General features: G+C 34.6%; 1 long non-coding RNA gene, 1 other non-coding gene and 1 pseudogene across 2 annotated transcripts; all 3 read left to right on the top strand.

Annotated features, from left to right (window-relative positions):
• Positions 1-183: 183 nt before the first annotated feature.
• Positions 184-2,132, top strand: LOC148863949 (uncharacterized). The gene is made up of 2 exons (XR_016110384.1): positions 184-851; positions 1,610-2,132. It is a non-coding gene; the product is annotated as an uncharacterized LOC148863949 (long non-coding RNA).
• Positions 2,133-5,431: 3,299 nt separating this feature from the next.
• LOC148863947 (triacylglycerol lipase OBL1-like) lies at positions 5,432-21,766 on the top strand (annotated as a pseudogene).
• On the top strand, positions 9,326-9,397 carry TRNAD-GUC (transfer RNA aspartic acid (anticodon GUC)). The gene has a single exon. It is a non-coding gene; the product is annotated as a tRNA-Asp (tRNA).
• Positions 21,767-21,990: the final 224 nt, after the last annotated feature.

Below are 21,990 nucleotides of genomic sequence, written 5' to 3'. Positions count from 1 at the left end.
CTGTTGATTTGGTCAATAAACCGCTGACCCGGACAATCAAAACGTTCAAATCAGGAGAAAGGGGATGTGAATGTGGCTGGGGAGGTGTAACTGGAGGATTTGATTGGTCCATCCAATGCAATCGAAGGCTATGTTCCGAAGAACTGGAGGTAAACATTAAAAAACCATCTTGTTTGAAAAGTCAAAACATGTTCTTGAATTGTTTTTTTGTTGCTGGTTCTAAGTTCCAACAACAAGTCAAAACCATCTTGTTTGAAAACAGATTGGTTTTGGAAACAAAAACATAAGAAATATGTTATTGGTTGTGTATGTGTTTTTTGTTTTCAAAACTAAAACCAAATACATGTTTTTGAATTTGTTTTAAAAACATATTTTAATTTGATTATTCAACATTATGTTCCATAAATCATATAATTTCTATACTAGGGAAAGTTTGTTTTTGTTTTTAAAACCAATATTTTGTTGGTTTCAAAACAAAACCTACATGTTTTTTCCTTTGAGAACAAAAACAGAGTTCAAGAACATGTATTTGTTTTTTTTGCTAATGTGGTGATTTCAAAAACAAATGAAAACAAAAAATTCATGTTGTATAATGCCACCTTGGACTCTCAGCTTTTTGGTTTTGAGGATATGGAGTTGCATTGTTCCTCCAATCTCTATAGTTGGCTCAAGAATTTACAAAAATCTCATGTTTTATAGTTATCATCATTTGGAACAATATGGATGTCATCTACCTTGGCTTATATATGGAAGGGATGCAAATTCCCATATAGAGTTTCAGCTGGTTGTCTTGCGTGGGCTTGTTGTAGATGTCAGTTCATCAATCAGTATCTATTTTGGAGCAAGGAATGGTATGTTTTTGAGCACTTGACCCTAGGCTCATTTTCTTTGATATGCAACTTGCTAGTAGTGACATTTAATTTTTTTTATTTTGTTTTCTGGATACTTTTCCACAGCGTGTGGATTTAATCCATCACTGACTAACAGTAAATGATACATATGTTTTGAAGCTTCATCTTACAGAAGAAGAGGATTTAATAATTAGAACAAATAATTTTCAAAGTGTAAGTCAAATGTAAAATTTAATAAACAACTTTTACATCTATCCGTGTACTCCAAATTTTAACACAAAAGAAAGCTTGACTGTATGTTTTTTCCTCATGTGGATGTTTTGAATATGTTTGTCATCAATGTAAAGTTTCCTATTTAAACATACAATGGGGACATTCCTTGTGCATAAGCGATATCTAAGAGGGGCAGCTATGTGGATGTATTCCCCATTATCTTAAATTATTTGGGGAATAGACTCTATTTTTCATTTATAAAGTGATAGAAAACTGAGAATATAAATTACAATCAATTAGTCTGTGTGCGTCATTCTGTTGTTTCTATTCCTAAGCTGTCCCAATATTTTAGTGTTCTAACCATAATTATTATTCCCATAACATATGTGAGTGGATGATTTTAATACTTGAACTTAACTGTATCTGGTAGGAGGGCCTTATGCTTGATCATTTTATCATTTATCAGCATTCAGATAACTAGATGATGGTCATGGATTTGATTGATAATCATTCACTGATGTATATATATATATATATATATATAGGTGCAGAGGTGCGTACTTGATACAATGTCATTTGTGGATGCATTACCACTGTTAACAAGTAAACAATGAAATGTGTTTATATTTTTATTTGTTGATGATCTATCAGTCTGTAGAATGCCTGTACTTCACTGGTGACAAGTAGGAGAATACTATTACACAAGGTGAGATGCAGTTGGGATCACAGTCCCATTGGACAGACATTTGCCTTTTCTCTATGATTTTGAAATCCTTGAAATGGTTCAACTTTATTTACTTGAAAGTGAATCTATCATCTGTATTAATGTAAACCAAGGCTTGCACATGTAGATAACTTCGCTGAAATGATTTACTCCACTTTGGTGGATATTGAATTTTATTGGGGTTGCTGGAAATCAAACATCTCTGGTCGGTTGTATTTCTCTTGTTTGTATTGACCAACAATTTTGATTCCCCCTCTATACAAGTCATGGTTCCAATGTTTTGTATCTTGATCTGGATCTAACAATAAATTTGAACAATATTTTAATATTTTGGTTGGATAAAATGTCCAGGTACAAAATTCATATACTTCTCTTTTCATATCTCCCTTTGCCATGCCATCATCGCCATTTTTTCTCTCCCTCTTCCTTTCATATATAAAAGAAAAAAACATTTTTCTTCTTGACCTCTCCACCTACTCCATTTAAAATTAAAGCATTCATAGAAAATAAACATTTATATGCATATAATTCTTTTAAATCTTGTCCATCTGAACATGGAAACTAGAAAAAAATGCCAATTATTTTTTCTCTTTTTTGAATCAAGGATCAAATTTTTGCAATGTATCAGCTCGTATTGGCCGATAAGTATTGTATCAATGGGTCACCGATATATGAAATCCTTGCTGTTTAGTGGTTTATCTTATTTCATGGGGTAGACAGTCCTTATACTGACCCCCCCCCTTCCCCCAATAGGTTTGAAAAAAAAAAACTAAAAAAATGTGTGGTGTTACAAAATTAGATATGCCCCATCTGGTGTATCAGACTGTATCGATTCTTTGTACATTGTTTGGGATTATAGAAGGAATGTTCAATGTGTTCATGCATGACCCTCAATTGATAAATGGCAAAGAGCTTTAAAGTACTAAATTTCCAAAATGTGTCAGTTATTCCCTATCATTAGCAGTCCGTTAGTTATCTCTATCACGTGATGACATGCACAACTTAAAGCTTGTAAAAATGTCAAAATTATCCTTCAAACTGTTCATCATATTCTTCCTCAAGAATCAAGATTGAACCAAAGCAACAGATTGGTTTTTGACAAATTGCTTTTCTCTATCAGCTTCTAAAAGATTTGGGCATTAGAATGGTTGATAAAAAGAAAATTATGATACCCTAAGGGCATTTACACCCTTTCACTTTCCACTAAACGGTTTTGTATTAAATTGACACATTTTAGAAGTTCGGGGATCAAAATAAGATTGTTGGTAAACAATGAACAGAGGTTTACAATGCTATTAGAAGAGCATGTGAGCTTACTTGCAGCTAAGCTTCATACAACAATAGGGATCCTACTCCACTGCATTAGGCAGAAAGACAAAAAATAATAAAACCCGAAAATTTTACCTAGTAATCCCAAATAACCATTTTATAAAGCTATAGAGGATTTTGCAAACCTTTTTGACACATACTTACCTGTTAAGGTGGCCCGTTCACAGACCGTTAAAGATATTTCCATTTGTTTTTTTCTTTTTTTTTTTTTTTTTAATGAAACCAAATTTTCAGTGGAAAAACAGAAAGCCCTCATGGCTTTGTGGATTGAATAATAATGCAACATTAATTTACCTAAAAAAATATAATTATTTGCACTGGATGTGACTGATAATACTGTTTTATTAGTTTATTACAGACAAGCTTTAAAAGTATCGGAATATAAAGATTAACAAGTTTAAACAAGGTTTCACTCCACCTAAACGCATAAATATATGCCTAGTGCATATAAGGTTCTGTGCACTGGATTAATCGTATAGTTTTTAGGGCTACTGATATGCCTATTGTTAAGATTTATAAAATTTTAAGTTTTTAAAACTCAAATATGTGATGTTAAAGGTCGCATAAAACTCTGATATGAAAAGGCCTGATATAAATTACATCGAGTGTATTGATACTTTGAACCATGGTTATACGTAAATTGAGGGGAAATTCAGTTGATACATTAGTTGGTTTGATCTAATATTAATGTGAATTCGATTCCTGCAACCACTGATTTAGAGAGGGGTTATTAGTGTGGTGCATATGGTTAAATACCAAGAACAAAATAAAGAACCATACAATAAAATCAAATGAGGATTAATCTCCCCCAAAAAAAAAAAAAACAATGAAACCATATCATACAACAACTACACCAACAGGCCAGCGGGACACACCTTTCCAATTAAGTGCTGCCATTTATCAAGCTTAAGAGGGCCTTACCTGTATGGGCTATTAGGGGTCTAACTTGGGTTGGAGTGAATTAATATTTTAATATTTTACATTGCTTTGGGTTCGGGTTTTGGGCCGGGTTAGGACCATTCAAATTTTGACAAAACCCAACCAAGCCCATCCAGTTGCACCCCTAATATTGCTATATGCTCTTCCCTACTATCCAAATCCCTGGAGTGCCCTAATAAAAAAAATGGTTGTTGATTTCATTGGATCCCTTTTTTTTTTTCATTTTTTCTGAAATCGTACAATATGAAAACCGTTTTATTTCATCCGCAATATCACCCGTCGCATAGGTGAATTAGACCAATCCAGGCTTAAGTATTTTATTGTATCGGATTGGACATGATCCACCGTGATGTATTTATATTGGATTAGGTCGATTGAATTATCCAGTCCTATGACAGATTATAAGAGTGGGTGTCAATTGACCATAAAACCAATTTGAACAGATTTAGACCAATCCACGGTGATTCAAAGTATTCATCTTATTGGATTGGACCAGGTCCATCTAAAATGGACTCATATCCATTGATACTCTATTAAGGGGTGTAAGCAAGCTCCTATTAATAATATTCAAGAGAGTTCTGTAATTTTTCAATACATGGGACGTAGAGTTTCAAGAGAAAAAAAATTGGTGGAAAAACCAAAAGTTTTAGAAAATCAATTTGATAAAACCAAAGATATAAAAACTAAGCTCTATAATCAATCAATAGAATTCAAAAAATTTAGGGCCCGTTTGATTCATAGTTAGAATCGGAATAAAAATGATCTATTCCTATAGTCTGTTTGGTTCAAACAGGAATAAAAATGGGAATTGAAATGAACAGGAATGTTATTTCAGATACATTCTCAAAAAAAAAAAAAAAAAAATCCAATTTCAGACCCTATTCCCGCGAACCAAACTGGGCCTTAATCTCTTGATCAAATAAAATCTCAACAAATACTAACTGGGATCAGATGAACGTGGTGATGGCTTTGTTAGGTGCGGTGAAAGTGTGTAACGGTTTAGATTTAGAGAGAGAGAAATGGAAATAACGGTTGTTTATCTCTGTAACCGCACTTTGTTCAATGGGATTCGTGCAAGCGAAAGAGAGAGAGATTAAGAAACGAAAAGTAACAGATGAGAATCTCTGGCTCTCTTTCTTTATATAGAAGAAGATAAGATACATTATATATACATATAGTTAGTTTCTTGGAGTCAGTGGAGTCAGGCTAGTGCACAAACGTTGCATGAATTAGGGTTCTTTGCAGGGATCAAATCAATCTTTCCTTCTCCTTCTACGATGGCAGATTTCATGGTGAGGATACTTCATCTTGACTTCACAATCGTACGGGACGAAAGATCAAGTCTCGTCTCCAGATCGTGGGCTACGAGGATAACATGGTCATGGGTTTTCATGCAGTGTGGAAGAAGAACCCCAACTCTACTCGTGGAGAGCCGAACAAGGCTGTCTTGGTGGCTCTCTGCGTAGGGTTTCGGTGCATCATAGTGGAGCTCAAATGTTTCAACTCTGTGCCCCAATATCTCAAGCAACTCCTCAACAACCCTAGAATCTCTTTCGTGGGTTCGAATGCCGAGATGGGGTCGAACTTGGTCCACTGGCTGCTAGGGTTCTTGAGAAGCCTGAGCTTAGTTCTCTGGGGTTGGCTGAATTGGCTATGGAGGTTGCAGGTATCGAGTCGTCGGGCCCAGTTGGTGATGCAATTGGTGCCAGCGGAAATCTGGCTTCCACAAGCCTTACCAGGGAGGAGATCCAAGAGGGTAACTGGCATGCGTCTGTTTCTTCACAAGTTGGAAACAAGTTGCTTGGAGGTTTCTGGTCGCCCTTCTGATCAGTTGTGATTTCTAACGGGTTCTATCTGCTGCAATGGATTGATCTTCTGTATTGATCATTGCTTATTGTGGTTGGTTTTAATGAATTTTCTTTTGGGATTTGTGGTGGAGCACAGGGACAGGGTGATCTTTAGGTGCTAGGATTTAATTAATTCATGCATGCATATAATGTAATGAGTCTATTGTGTTTTAATTTCTCATGGTGACAGTTCTAATGGAACTTCTGATTTGGGGGGTATGTCATCTTTGATTGTGGTTGCAGGATTCATGCATTACTGTAGTGAATCTTCTGTTTTCGTTTCTCGTGGTTAGTTATTATTACTTGTTTTGTCCTTGGTTTGGATAGCTTGTCAGTTCTCGTGGGGTAATTTGGAGCTTGTGTTGATTAATGCTAGATTGCCTCATTACCTTGCTTATTGTCTTAGTCGAATCACCTGATTTTTTATTTTTACCAAATTAACGTATGTAAAGTACACTTTGAATTAGCGTCTGTTTGGCATCGATGCCGTTGCTCCATAAAACAGAAAATGGTGACATATTTGTGTATAGAAAAAAATGGTGCTCTAGGAAATATTCATTTGTGTGGAGTTGTTTTTTCACAAAAAATGATGTTTTAAGCCATGCCTTAGAAATCGGGAAGGCGTGATTTGGAGCAATATCAAATTTGATATTTTTTCAGATTGAAGCTCATTATTGCTAATGTACCAGTGACGTTGACTTCCTATAATGGGTATCAGTGCTGAAAACAAACATAGAGCACTGGTACCAAACAAAAAGTGTTGTTCTTCTTCCAAGAAACGTCCTACCTGACAGTAACATTTCCAAACAAAAAAAAATGTTGTTTTCTCATGAAATGGTACTTCAAACCCACACATTGAAAAAATGGTGTTGTATTTGCAACATCGATACCAACCATATACTTAATAGTTGACAATCAAATGATCTAACAATGAGACAAGTGCCCAAAAAAATACATAAACAAACTCTTTTTGTAAATTTAATTTCAAATAGTGGTTCAATTTTTGCATTCCTACTATTTATGCACTGTGGGAGAATTCATCAAAAGACAAGCAATGGCTATCAAGGTTCAAAATATGTGATACGTCGGTAGGGTGTATCGTCCTGTATTGATATATATATATTTAAATCTGATTCAGAGGAACCGGTTTAAGGCCGGTCTACCCCTTGAACCACTTACTAACCCGAAATACTCCTTGTAGAGACATATCGTAAAGGCCCCGGTATGATACGTATCGACCCATATCGGTCGATACGTATTGGAATTTTGAACCTTAATGGCTATACCTGTTTTTATCATATTTGCTTGATTTGGGGTTGGTTGGTGCTCATGTTTTGGATTTTCACATATGTATTTGCTTAACAAACTGTTGTTTGGCTTGCCATGCAAATTCGACTCGAACTAGAATACATAGGCTCTGGTCCAACATATGTGGCGATTCAAAAATGGCTCTAGAGTGAGATCTGTGTATAACAGATCGAGCACCACAGACCTTTCACATCCATTGGTTTTGCCCTATTGTTGCATTTGGGAAAACTTGTGCAGCCGCCATGCATTGATGCGGAGATGAAGAATGTGATTCAGATTTCAGGTTATGCCATGGTCAATCTTGATGGGAGTCGATAGGGTTATTGTGTGTTTGGATATTTTGAAGATGCTATACGAAAGATAAATGGAGGAATCATGCATGGAACAATCCTGGCATGAATAAGTTTTATTTGAACATATATTGTATCCAAACCAATACTGATCTTTTGTATATTCACGTATGTAGTTTGTGTAAGATATATTGAACCGGATAATGGTGCATGTTTATGGCATTAGGTACTTTGAACATATATTGAACCGGATAATGAACTGTTTGGGGGTCCGGTTCTTAGGTCAAATGGTCCGATCATTCGAATTGAATGGACGGTTCATTCTAACAAAAAAAAATAAAAAAATAAAAAATGGCAAAAAATCGTTGAATGGTTCGAACAGTTTGAACAGTTTAACTGCCTAGATCAATAATTTGCTGACCAAATCAACAGTTTTTGGCCAAAAAGACTATTCTAATATAAAACGGAACCAACTGATTTTCAGTTTTTCTGATCCGATTTTGAAAACCATGATAATAGGTTATATGTTTTAAACTGCAAAGCACTAATTAAACAATTTCCTTACCTACATTTTAGATTCTTAAATTTTCATGCTTTCAAGCTTTTAGTTGCTTTTTCCTATATTGGCCTGGAGGGAGTGGTTGCTTAAATGGTGCATGTTTATGGCATTAGGTACTTTTAAGCCCTGTCATCTAACAGAAGTTTGTTTTCTTTTCCCACAAGTTTTTATCTTATTAATGTACATGATGATTTCTTCTGCCTCATTCCTATACCCAATGTTTTGTTTTTGATTCTTAGGTCAATACTTATTTTATGTGATCTTTCCTCTAGCTTTTACTTTCTACTTTATTATTTTATTGTTTTTTCCAGATTGTTTGTATTTCAGTTGATGGATGCATACTAGTAATCTAATAATTTTGGATATATTAGCTTCAAAGGTAACTAGTCAAACGACCTATGAATAACTTGTATGATTTCATTTGGCTCTTGATTTTAGAAGGTACAAATAAATGGTAACTAGCCAAACACTTAGGTGATGTTTGGCATCAATATCATTTTCTGAGAAAACAATGCCACATAGGTGCCACATCAAAGAAAGTAGTGCTTCAAACAATGTCCTCTTGCTTGATATCATTTTTCCAAAAAAAAATGATATTCCAAATCACGCTTTGGAAAGTGAGAAAGCGTGGTCTAGAATAATGTCAAATTCAATGTTTTTTTTAGAAAATGACGCATTACTACCAACAGTGCAATGATGTGTCCTCATCTTGGACATTGAATAATATAGGTTAATGTTGAAAATGACACTATTACCAAATAAAACTAGTGTTGTTTTCCCAGAAAATGCTTATATAGCAACACCATTTTCAAAAACAAAAATGGTGCTTACAACTCCACATACCCAGCACCATTTTTTATGAAAAAACGGTGTAACGTTCCCAACACCAATGCCAAACACCTACTAATGGTTTGGTTTTCTACCAACTTTTCAACTATAAAAGCAACGTGTGCATAAAAATGAGAGAATAACAACTTAGAGAATATACCAATTAACAAGTCATATTATAAACAAAAATTAGTAATAATAAGACATGCAAAATTATAGACATGAGAAAACAAACTTACCCTTTTTTAGAAAGACATGTGAAGATGAAGAGTAGAAACACGTAATAATAATAATAATAATAATATGATTACATTTTTATTAAATAAAATAATAAGTTAATTAGTTTTATTTATTTATTTATATTATTTATATTTTTTTAATCCATGCATTTGCACCGAAAAATTTATAAGCTGTCTATAAACATAAAAAAGCATATTGTCGTTGTAGTATAGTGGTGAGTATTCCCGCCTGTCACGCGGGCGACCCGGGTTCGATCCCCGGCAACGGCGTTTTTACTTTTTGGTGGTATTAAAAGATATGAAAATGATAGAAAAGGTCACCAAGAACTCTTTTTTGGGGTGAGTAGATCACCAAGGTGGAGACCTGCCGATAGGCCAAATGTAGATTTTTATAGATCAATGTCCACCCGTGAATTAGCATCAATACTGAGCTCCCACCCATCCCAACTTTATTATGGGCCTAAAAATTCTGATCTTGGGCTAAACCTCATTCTCCAAAAAATAGTGGTGAGTATACCTGCCAGTGCTTGTCATGTGGACGACCTTGCTGACCTGGGTTCGATCCCTGACAATGGCATTTTTTTCAGAATAAAAAAATACTCTGAAAATCATACAATAGATTGCCAAGAATTCGCCAAATCGGATCGGATCTCTTGACCACTACTCTCTACCTAACCTCTGCCTGCCTTGAATTACAGTCATACATAGCCATCTTGTATTGTAAAATGTATAGCCAATAGTGTACCGTGGGTACTGGTTAGGGTGCAAGTAGAGAAAGCAACATTTTAAAAAATGACTCGAAAATGGAACCGATCTAATCATCGGTTTCCGGGTCAACAGTCCAATTGTCTGGTTTGAACGAACGATCCATTCTGACAATAAAATAAAAAAGTTCAAAAATCATTAAACGGATCGATAGATCGACAGTTCGATCACCTGAGTCAATGATTTATTGACTTTTTCAACAATTTTTACCAGATTCTGGATTTTGAATAAAACAGAACCGATTACCTAAACAATTTCCGGGCCAAACAGTCCGACCATTTGGATAAACGACAGATCGAAAACGTTGAGAGAAAGTGAATAGGAACTCTGGATGCAGAATTCACTCCTTGCATATACATTTTGAACACTCTAACAATGGATACGTAATTAGTGTTTATAAAAACAGAACCCAACTATTTTATTTTGAGAAATAAAATAAAATCAACAAAACTATGGTTTATAACATGACAATTATTTTTATAGTATGAAAATTATATGTTTTATGAAATATGAAATCATGCTCTTTAACCAGAAAATATTCAAGAACATGTTTATACATAACGTTCAACGGTTCATGCATGTACAGGATTATTAACAGGTCGGTCTTGCAATGGGCTTGACTCAACTCAAATCTGATTTAGCCTGACCCGCCACAACTGAATGGAGAGAGGTATTGAACCCGAATCCATATCAATTCCTCATCACTGATGTGTTATTATTCATCTGATGTATTCTGAACATACAATAAGATGTGCCTGTGAGGTTGGTGTGAGGTAGTGGTGAGTAAGAAAAATCGAGAAACTGAAAAACCGAACCAAATAAAAAATTCTGATTAATTGAATCAACCAATATACATATATTTAGATATATTTTATATTATCTATATATTATAAATGAATATATATATATATATATATGTATTATATATTAGAAATATATTTATAATGTATAATATATGATTTATCATTTATAATATAATATTTTATATGTATTTTTAGTCTTTTTATAATATAATATAATATTTTATATTTATTATATATAATAATTTGAAAATAAAAAAACTAATGAATCAAACCGGCGATTAATTGAACTAATCAATCGATTAATTGATCGGTTTCATTTACTAGTTTTTCAAAAATTAGTACCACAGGTTTGATACACCTATATAGTACACCTATACTTCTATAGGTGAGGTAACGGAGCAAATCCCAATTCATCAAACCCACCACTCCACCCCGCCTCATATACAGCACACCTATATAGCAACGATGTCAAAGAGGATAACATCCCTGAGTGTGATTGAGAAGATTAGCTTGTAGGATTTGTAGGGACATACCGCCCTCGTATTTTTTTTAGGCCCCGTTCGCTTTTTGGTAAGTAATTTACCCAGGTAAATGCAATTACTTGGGTAAATTTTTCCTGAAAAACACTTAATTAGGTAAGTGCATTTACCTATATTATTTTATTTTTCATGTAAATAAGGCAATGACCATTTTATCCATAAAAATCCATTATTTAAATGGGCATTTTTGTCCCATTCAAGTGTTGGCAACTTTCCCCCTAGGTGGGAAAGTTATTTACCCGCCTAGGAGATGGGGGTAAGTGATACCCAGGAAAATAAAATTTCCCTATTCCCCACATAAATCTGAAAGAAGAACATGTGATTTTTGGTCAATGGGAACTAAAATTCCATTAACCAACTTCTCCCCTCTCAAAATCTGAAAAAAGAATGCCCCCTTAATGTATATCTACCAAAAATGCATATATTATAAAAATATGCTTTTTATTTTTGTTTAGGATTCTTTTTTTCTCAAACCAGCTGATATATATCTAAGAAAAATTCAGTATGATGCATGGATGAGAATGATGAAAGTTACTGATTGAATGACGGCCGGGTACTTGGAAAAAAAGGGTTTGTTGTCACTATACCAAAAAGTTAGGAGACAAAATCTAATATATATATATATATATATATATATATATATATATATATATATATATCCCTTCCAATTGGGTTCTCTCTCCCCCCACAACTCATTCCTCTCACTTTCTAGGACAACCTAATTTATCTTCTTAATTAGCTCAATATATGTTTTATCCTCTCTTTCACTTCTATCTCTAATTCCCCTCTATTCTCTCCACTTTCCCATCAAAATAAGGCCATAATTTATTAAGATTTGGTTTTCCAAATCAAACAATATTTATATATATAGACATGATTTCAAGCAAAGAGGGGGGAATAAGGGGAATTCGATGTTTCCTATATATTCATGGCATCTTCCATTATTGTTAAATAATCTATTCCTAAATAATAATCCATTAGTTATGAAAATTATTAAAAACTTTTGGAAAATATTCTACTAAAAATCATGAAATAATTATTTCAGAAATAATCCATTATTTAACAAATATTGAATTATTTAATAAACTATTAAAAATTAATTAACAATCCATTATTTAATAATTTTTTGTTACTAATAAATGTTTTAACATTTAGTGTAATTTACATTAATCATTGTAATTTAATAAATTTTTACAATAATAATTTATCGATAAAATGTATTACTAATTAATGTAATTTACTAATTTCTATAAAATCAATAATTATAGTTAACAATTATCAAATAATTTAAGAAAACTCTTTAACTAATTATCCATAATTATTTTTTTAAATAAGTAAGTAAAAATTTAAGAAATTAATATATGAAAAAATATTCTCCAAAACTATTTAAATAATAATCCACTATTATTATTTAGATAAATAATTATTAAAAATTTTAGGAAAGTTAAATTAGGAAATTAATCTATTAGAAATTGTTTCATAATTATTTAAATAACAATTCATTATTACTATTTCAATAAATAATTATTAAATAATTTAGGAAAATTATTAAGTCTATCTACACTGATCTAGACCACTTGGTTGACTTTGATCAGGCTTGGTTTCACATTCATTAACAACAAATAGTTTACTTTTAATTAAAAATAATGTAATTTACCATAATTACATTAATTTACTATAATTATGCTTACTTTGATTAATAGTAAATGATTTACATTAATTTATTGTTATTGTAAATAATTAATTCAATATACATTACTACTAATCAATAGTAATTTCAATATATTTTTTGGAAATTTTTATAAAATATTGTAATTTCTTGATAATTAATTTACTGTTAGTTAATTAATTATAGAAATTTATTAGAATTGTAGGATGAAAATTTTCCCTATAAAATTGGGTCTTACCCTGCCCCACCCCGAATGGAGCAAGTTTTCTCAAATCTCAAACGGGGACGGGGCAGAGACAAGGTGGGGACAGGGAAAATATTTTTGCCCCAAATTAGGGATTGTGTTTGCATATAATTCCCTAAAGTCTATGGTAAATTAGTAAAATATCTGTAAATTTAACATTGATTTTTAAAATATCTCTAAGTTTTTCTCATATTCTTATAATCATAGGATCCCATAATTTCATTTATAAAACATCCCCAAATTGTCATAATCCAATTCCTAAAATACCACCAAATTCTCATAATCCTATTTGTAAAATATCTATAAATTAAATTTTTTAAGATGATTGCCTCATAGTGGGGAAAATTTAGGGATTCCCCATCCCCAACAAGGAATGGGTTCCTTCGCCTCGAACCTGCCCCGCCACTGGGGTCGAGGCGGGGATGGATTAGAGTATCTTAACTTATAGGGGCAAGGATCAAGGAGGGGTGCCCCATCCCGTGCATCACATGGGCCCCCACTAGTAATAAAACAAATGCTCAATTTGGAAAGAATATAAATCCAAACATGTACAAATACAAATACATACAAAATAATACAAAACATACGGTTTTGCCTTCTACATATTTGTATTTGGTACTCCTTCTAAAGGGAGCCAAAAGTTCAACTATTATGTATTTACTAATATTAGGTGCATGTTAAACCAGATGTAAATTAATTACTTTAAAATTTTAGTACCTCGGTTCACATATGACAGAGAGTGTACTTTTATATTTAACAAGATGCACTTACACGGTTACATCAAGTGAACCAAACGTCAGTTGCTGCCTGGTGCATTGGATGCACCATAGATTTTGCCTAAGAACAATTAGAATATTTCATAAAATAATTGTATTTACTTAAAAGTGATTGGAGAGGGTGAATCTAAAATAGGGCATAGGGGTGTTCAATTCGAGTTCGACCCTAAAAATTGTGCCTAAGGCCCAATCTTTGATCAAAGCCGGGTCTATCCAATCTTGATTGTTGCACTTGAAATAAATTTTTTGGGAGAATAACAGTTCAGCCCAGGGTCAGAATTCTTAGACCCAAAGTACAATTGGGGTAGGATGGTAGATGCCATCTTGAAATTGATGCCAATTCACAGGGTGAACATTGATATATAGAGTGGAATTTAGAAATCTGCAATGGGCCTATCCATACTTTTCCGATTTTTTTACTGTTATCTATACTTTTACTTTTAGATCACATATTAAAACAATGGCTTGTTTACATTTTATTGGGGATGTATACTCGTACTGTCAGAGGAAATCTCTTTTCATTTTATGTGCAACAGATCCATGGTCTTAAAAGGAAGTCTCTTTTTATGCACTACGATTTGATCCAAGGTTTTAAAAACCGGACCGGATACAGAGCTGTTTTTGCCATCACTTCTTGGGTCAAATGGTCTGACTGTCCAAGTCGAGTGGACAGTTCGTTCTGGTTTAAAAAATAAAAATAAAATAAAACATTCAAAACCATTGTCTAAATCAACAGGTCATTGACAAAGTCAACGGTTTTTGGCTCAAAAACAATTTTAGGGTGAAATAGAACTGGCTTGACCGGTTGAATTAATGTATTACGGGCAGGCTTAGAGTTTGGTTTGGCTTTATGGCGGCAACATGCACCTTAAAGCACATCTCAGCGTGCACTCCGAATGTCTTCTATACTTGTCATGGAGAGATGTTTCCGATGCACATTTGGGATATGTTGTGGGGTACACTCTGGGGGAAGTGCTACCTACAAAGTATATAAGGTGCTACTAATGCGTATCCATAAGACAATGTTACAGCCGAGACTGGATCTGCTCCTCACAAAAGGCGCCTCACACGTGCCTCACAAGCACATCCTACCATGCATTGGGAACATCTCCCGTACTTTTAAGTTAATAATTACGGGAGATGTTCCCAATGCACGGTGGATGTGCATGTGAGGCGCCCAAGTGTAAGGAGCAGATCCCGTCACTTTACAGCCATGCGTTAGGAAGGAACAATAATTAATGTCTTGTGAGTAGTCAAGGGAAACATCTTCTGTATTAGTCAAGGGAAGAGGTTCCCAATGTAATGTTGGGAACCAATGCAAATTTGTAGACTTTTGGTTGTAGCTAGATATGGAGTGTGATCCCAATAAATAGTTTTAAGAGGTTGCAACTTGGTCCAACTTTGCATATAGAAGGTTAAGAAAGCCAACTTGAATTGGTAAAGTTACCTTAACCGTTTAGCATTATATATACATGTACACACACATATAGATATATATATATATATATCAGTAATGGAAAAATTATCATCCCTATAATTGCAATTGATTTTATTTTTGAAAACAAAACCAATACCCTTAAGTCAGCTTCATATTTTTTTAATCTAACTTGACACTTCAAGTTGGATTTGAACTAACCCGGCCAAGGTTGCAAACGAAGTATTTAATTCCCTTATTTTATATAGCATCTTAGCGGGTGAAGTGGTTGAAATGTTGAAGTATGAATGGCTTATAGCTTTGACTCGTATTGACTGAAGTTGAGGTGGAATTTCGGATTTGCTTCTCAGAGAGAGCTCCAAACAATAACCTCACAGCACTTGGAGCCATATATTTAAAACATATCCATTGTTATAAATTATCATTCATGGGGAGATGCTTTCAATGCATAGCAGCAACACGCTTTGAGGTTGGTATAAGATGCACTCAGTGAGGAGCAAATCCAAATTCTTAAGGTGGGGTTTATTATTCTATAATTTTTTATATTTTATTTATTGGCTCAGGAAAGAGAGACTCTGGATCCCCTGCCCCCCAAAACATCTAGGTTGAAATATTCGCATATATGACTGATATTATGTGGGTAGACATGAATAGAATTCTTGTGGGTAGGAGATTTCCATAAAACAGTCAATTGGTTCGCTATATTCATCACATTATTTAAAAGATATTATAGCCATACATCAAGAACATCACCAATAAATGATAAATGACAAGTAGAAGAGATGAGCTCAATAAATAAAGTCATTTGCAAGAAATGGTCATATAATTAAGAAACTAATTAAATAGAAACCTTGGACTGTCTCAATGAATAACAATTCAGTTCAAACTCGTGTTCAAGAATTCAAATACAACGTCACTGGTTTTCTTTTTATAAGATGCTTTCAGGTACTGATTTGGGCACACCCCGTTTAACAAATTGAACCACAAGACGTCGGAGAACACGATTATCTTTATCAATCTCACCAAAAAAATAAAAATTAAATAAGAGAGAGAGAGAGAAATCAAGTACTTTTCGATCAAACCAACGGTTTTTTTGTGAAACGGAATTGGTTATCCGATCGATTCCCGCGTCAACTGATCCGGTCCGATTTTCAAAACCACGCATTGAAGCGACACAATGATTTATGCATTGACGATTTTATATTCTTCAGCTACTAAAACCGTGAATGGGTAGTTTGATAAACTTACTGGTCACTGTAGCATCTGTGAGTAGACTCATTCTAGAGTGTTGATTTTGAAAGTACAGAACACATTGTTGTCCAAGTGACAATTTAATGCAAGTGTCCCTGTCCCATAAGTATAGGTACATTCACGTAATTTTTTCTTTTTAATTTCTTAGGCCTTGTTTGGATAGAATTTTATAAAATACTTTCGTACTTTCATACTTTTGAAATCACCATTCAATAAAACTCTTGACTCTATACCGGAGACCGTTACTAGGGGTGAGCATTATTTGGTTAAAACCGAAATATCGAACCGAAAACTTTTGTTTTGGTTTTTTTGGTTTTTGGATAATTCAGTTCGGTTAATTTGGTTTTTATGAATTTCGATTTTCAGTTTTGGTTTTTAGAGTTAGACATTTGGTTAACTGAAAAAACCCAATTAACTAAAATTCATTATATAATATGTTGGATTTTAATCTCATAAGAGATTAAATCCAATGGGTTTGATTGGTCAATTACATGAGAAATTGCACATGCACACTTGGTTGGAAAATCAGTTTTTCTCTTACAAAAAAAAAAAAAACCCAGTTTTGAACTTGTCCCCCATTGGATAATTACAAGGTTTGTTTCCAGTATTTCAATAGGATCTGATTTGCACTCCTTAGAATTAGTAGAGGAGAGTATGGGGATTCGATACCGTGCAACGCGCGCATGCGTGTGCGCACGTGTGTGTGGCGCAATAGAGGCACACTTTGTACGCACCCGCGTGGCTCACGATGAGCGGCTCTGGTTTTGGTGCGTTGATGACCGCTGATCACCGTTGATGAGATCAACGGTCACGATTCGATCGGGTGTGATCAAAAGACACAATTCAAAATTAACAGTCACCAACTGTTAACAACTTTTTAAACAGTCACAATGGTTGAAATTGTGACTGTCCAAGGTGACTTCTCTAAACCAGCACCTACCTTTTCCTCATACCTCTTCACAAATTATTTAAGGAGCATGAATCAGACTACAAAACACACAATTTCAAAATTCACTATCTCTCTCTCTCAGTCCGGTCTGCTACAGTCTCACAGAAGGTTTCTTTGGAGACTCTTCAACTTTGTTGGTTGCAGATTCTGTTGTATCCTGGGAATGAATTTGCCTGTAACCCAACAACAAACTCAGTAAAACTGAGTGGGGGCAAATAATGTTCTAAAGACAGTGTCTTCAGACGCGCCTCAGAGCTTCTCCTCCTAAGTTACAGTGACCCCATCTTCCCCAACATAATATGTAATATATAATATACAATATTTAATATTTAATATATAATATGTTATATATTGATATATTATATATAATGTATTATAATGAAATTCAATTTCGTAATATATATTATAGGTTATAATATATAATATTTTATATATTAATTAAATTTGGTTTTTAATCCAAATAACCAAAACCAAATTCGGTTATTTCGGTTTTCTTGTAATTTGGTTTCGTTTCAGTTATCAATTTTTTTTTTTAGTATTTTAAATTTCAGTTTATTCGTTTTGGTTTTTAATCGGAAAAACTGAATGCTCACCCCTAACCATCACTGAAAGTACAGACAGACGTGCTTTTGCCAAACAAAAATGGTACTTCTGTTTTGGAAAACACACTTTTCAAAATATTTTACCCAAATGGTTTTTAAAGTAAAAATACCAAAGTAAAAGTATTTTATGTATTTTATACTTTTATATTTTTAAAAGTACAAAAGTATATTCAAACAATGCCTTAGTAGGTGTTTGGCATCGGTGTTGGGCATGTGGAATTGTAAGCACCTTTGTTTGGAACTGATGTTGCCACATAGGCTATTTTCTGAGAAAACAACATTGATTTTGTTTGGTACCAGTGCTAGCAACAACGTTTTCAACATGGTCTATATTATCCAACGTCCAAAATAATGCCACATCATTGCACTGCTGACAGCAATGCACCATTTTCTCATAAAACATTGAATTTGGTGTTGCTCTAGACCAGACTTTCCCAATTTCCAAGGCATGGTCTCAAGCAACATTTTTTTTTTCTAGAAAACAATACCAAACAAGAGGGTGTTGTTTGATACTTGGGATTTCCTACTCACTCTCTACCTGATTTGGATTGGAGCTATACATCTCTATTATGAATTGAGAGATGTGTGGCTACAATTCACGACGAGTAGAAAGTGGGAAGGAAAAGTGAGTAGAAAATTAGGGAAGCATCACTTTCTATTATGGCACCTATGTGGCTCTGTTTTCTCATAAAATGGCATCGGTGCCAAACACTTCCTTTGGCATCGATGTCGTTGCTCCAGAAAATGGTGACACATTAGTGCCACGTCGGAAAAAATGGTGCTCCAGGAAACACCTATTTGTTTGGAACTATTTTTCCATAAAAAACGGTGCTCCAAGCCATGCCTTGGAAATTGAGAATGCATGGTTTGGATCAATGCCGAATTTGGTGTTTTCTCAGATTGCAGCTCATTGATGTCAACGAGGACACGAAGTGGCAGTGATGCAAAGTTCATATAATGGATACTAATGCTGAAAACAGACATGGAGCACTAGTACCAAATAGAAAGTATTGTTGTTGCTCCAAAAAAGTTCTACATAACAGCAAAAAAAAGAAAAACACCTTTTTCTCATAAAACGGTGATGTATATGCAGCATCCATGCCAAACATATAATTAATGCAAATTACTTTTGGGCGTTTAATTACGAGTGTGCCCCATTCATTAAAGATTGAAAATTGGTGTGCAAAGACAACTACTTTTTCTTTTTTATTGATCTTTTTCTTACATGACGGACTATTTGGCCATAGTCAATAATTCAGTAAGTCCCACATCTCTGAAAGTAATGGTTGGTTTTGAATTGAATCCGTCTTCCAAAAGGTTGGTTTTGAGGAAGACGGAGTCATCTTCGTCATGAAATTTTAATAAAAAGTATTGATGGAAAGGACCGAGTCTCCCTTTCCGAGGGATACAAGGGTATAAGAAGCCTCCTCCAGCTATATCACCACCACCCAGCGTTAGAACAACCATTCCTCCTCTCACTCTCCTCTCTTCTTCCCCAGAAATAAAGCAAGAATTCTTCTTTCTCCCATGGCACCCTCTAGCACCAACAGTTCAAATTATCATACGATCTACCATCTTCACAAGTTGACAGTATGGGATATATTTAACATCTTAGTGTCGTGGAGAAGCTTAGAGAGTTATAATTTTATACAGTACTGTCATCAACCTGCCGAGGATACTGAGAATTTGAAAGCTGGCTTGTTTACTGTTTTAGTCTGGATGCTTCAGAAGATGCTGATATGGTTTAATGGACCATTAAAAAGACTGGGTCATCTGGTGGAAGCTACCTTGAATTTGGTTTCTAGCAATGGAGGCATTGTCGAACTGTTTATAAATACAATATCAGGTTTTCACTCTGCCACGGCTTTCACTTATATACATGGCCCCATTTCGTCACTTGGCAATAATAATCTGCAACTCTTAATCAAGTATATACCTGATAGTTTCTGATTCCCAGTCTGCATTAATCAATTGAAGAACATTGTCTATTTGTCTGTGTGTATCTGAACCAATTGTTTCAATTTCTTGAGTGATTGATTTCATACGCATTTGTTTTTCTTTGTGAAGGGTCACTTGCGAAACCCATTAAAGAAGACTCGAAAGATTTCCTGTCAGTTCTGGCCCATGTAGATAGACGGAAGGATCTCTGTGAAGCCTGTTCCCTTCTCAGTTCTCTCCCGGCGGAGCTGGACAAGGACACCATTAATGATATCAATGTTCAAGATCTCTGCATGATGGCAGCAAAAGTTGCGTACGAGAACAAAGCATATGTGAGGGACGTGGTCAATGTACACTGGAAGGTAATTCCTGTTGCTCTTTCAGTCTCTTGAAGTAGAATTTCTCTCTCCATCTCTCTCATGAATGTTTGCACAGAGCAATCTCAGTCTCACCATTGATGAAGGATAGGGGAGAAAAACTACAAAATAAGTGTATATTTTGTGACTGGTCTAATAATTGTGGTTTAAATTTATGCAGATGCATCTTCTGGGATTCTTTCAGTTCTATAATGGTAAGCCCGTTCAGCTTATCGCTGTGCTTTAATTAAGATTCGAGTTGAGTTGACATGGCCGAGTTTTTCCCCTCTTTGCATTGCACTAATTAAACTGTTATTCTTTCTCTCTCAACTTGTGTTGTGCAGACAATTCAAAAAAGAATGACACCCAAGCTTTCATATGCTGCGACAGGCCAAAGGACGTTCGGTTGATCATTGTCTCATTCCGTGGCACAGAAATGTTTAATGCTCTGATTGGTTGACAGACCTGGACCTTTCTTGGATCTCCTTTGGTGAAATTGGAAGAGTTCATTTGGGATTCATGAAAGGCCTTGGCCTTCACCAAGAAGAAACGAATGGAATTCGACCAAAGGATTATTCTGCTAGGAATAAGAACAATCTGGCATACTACACCATAAGAGAAAGGTTGAAAATGCTGCTGGAAGAAAACCCAGATGCCAAGATATTAGTAACAGGTCATAGCTTAGGAGGGGCGCTTGCAATCCTGTTTGTTGCTGGACTTGTGTATCACCAAGAAGCTGCCTTGCTGAACCACTTGTTGGGTGTGTACACATTTGGGCAGCCCAGAGTTGGAGATGAGAATTTTGGGAGATTCATGGATGCAAAGTTGAAAGAGAAGTACTTCAGAGTGGTTTATAAGTATGACATTGTTCCCAGGTTGCCTTTCGGAGATCCCATTACACAGTTTGCCCACTTTGGAAATTGCATCTATTACAGTAGCTGGTACAAGGCACAGGTAAAGCTTGAGTTTTAAGAAAAACAAAATTTAGAACTTGTAACAGTTGGTGATCAGTTCAAATGTGTGATCTTATTGATTTTGCATGTGGAATAACAGGTGCTGAGAGAAGAACCAAATGAGAACTACATTAATCCCTTGTTCTTCATTCCCATGCATTTCGATGCTTGCCTGGATTTGCTTAGAGCAATCTTTCTGGGTAGGAAAGAGAAAAGTTTTGAGGAGAATTCCCTCTATTTGTTAGGCTTATGGGGCTTCTGATTCCTGGTGTGAGTAGCCACTGTCCGAGAGACTATGTCAATAGCGCAAGGCTGGGCAGAAGAACTGACCAAGCAGAAGATGAGGGAAAATCAAAAGACGATTGATTAGATTGTAAAGGGTTTTAACATTTTTTTTTTTGCTGCAAAAAAATGTAGAGAGATTAATTTTTTTAAATTGTAAAGGGATTTAAGTATCAAAAAGAGCCTTTTAACATTGAATTGAATTTATCGCTCCCTTTTCCTGTTCATTATACTGCAAAATATATTATAATAGCTTATTGTATTTAATATCGGATTGGAATTTGGAATGGCTATTGTTAAG

This window comes from Nelumbo lutea, chromosome 3 (genome assembly GCF_056320005.1).
Source record: "Nelumbo lutea isolate HS-2025 chromosome 3, American lotus-T2T, whole genome shotgun sequence".
In the NCBI taxonomy this organism is placed as follows: domain Eukaryota; kingdom Viridiplantae; phylum Streptophyta; class Magnoliopsida; order Proteales; family Nelumbonaceae; genus Nelumbo; species Nelumbo lutea.
The sequence above is the reverse complement of the archived record's forward strand: the minus strand, read 5'-3'. Positions and strand labels throughout refer to the sequence as shown.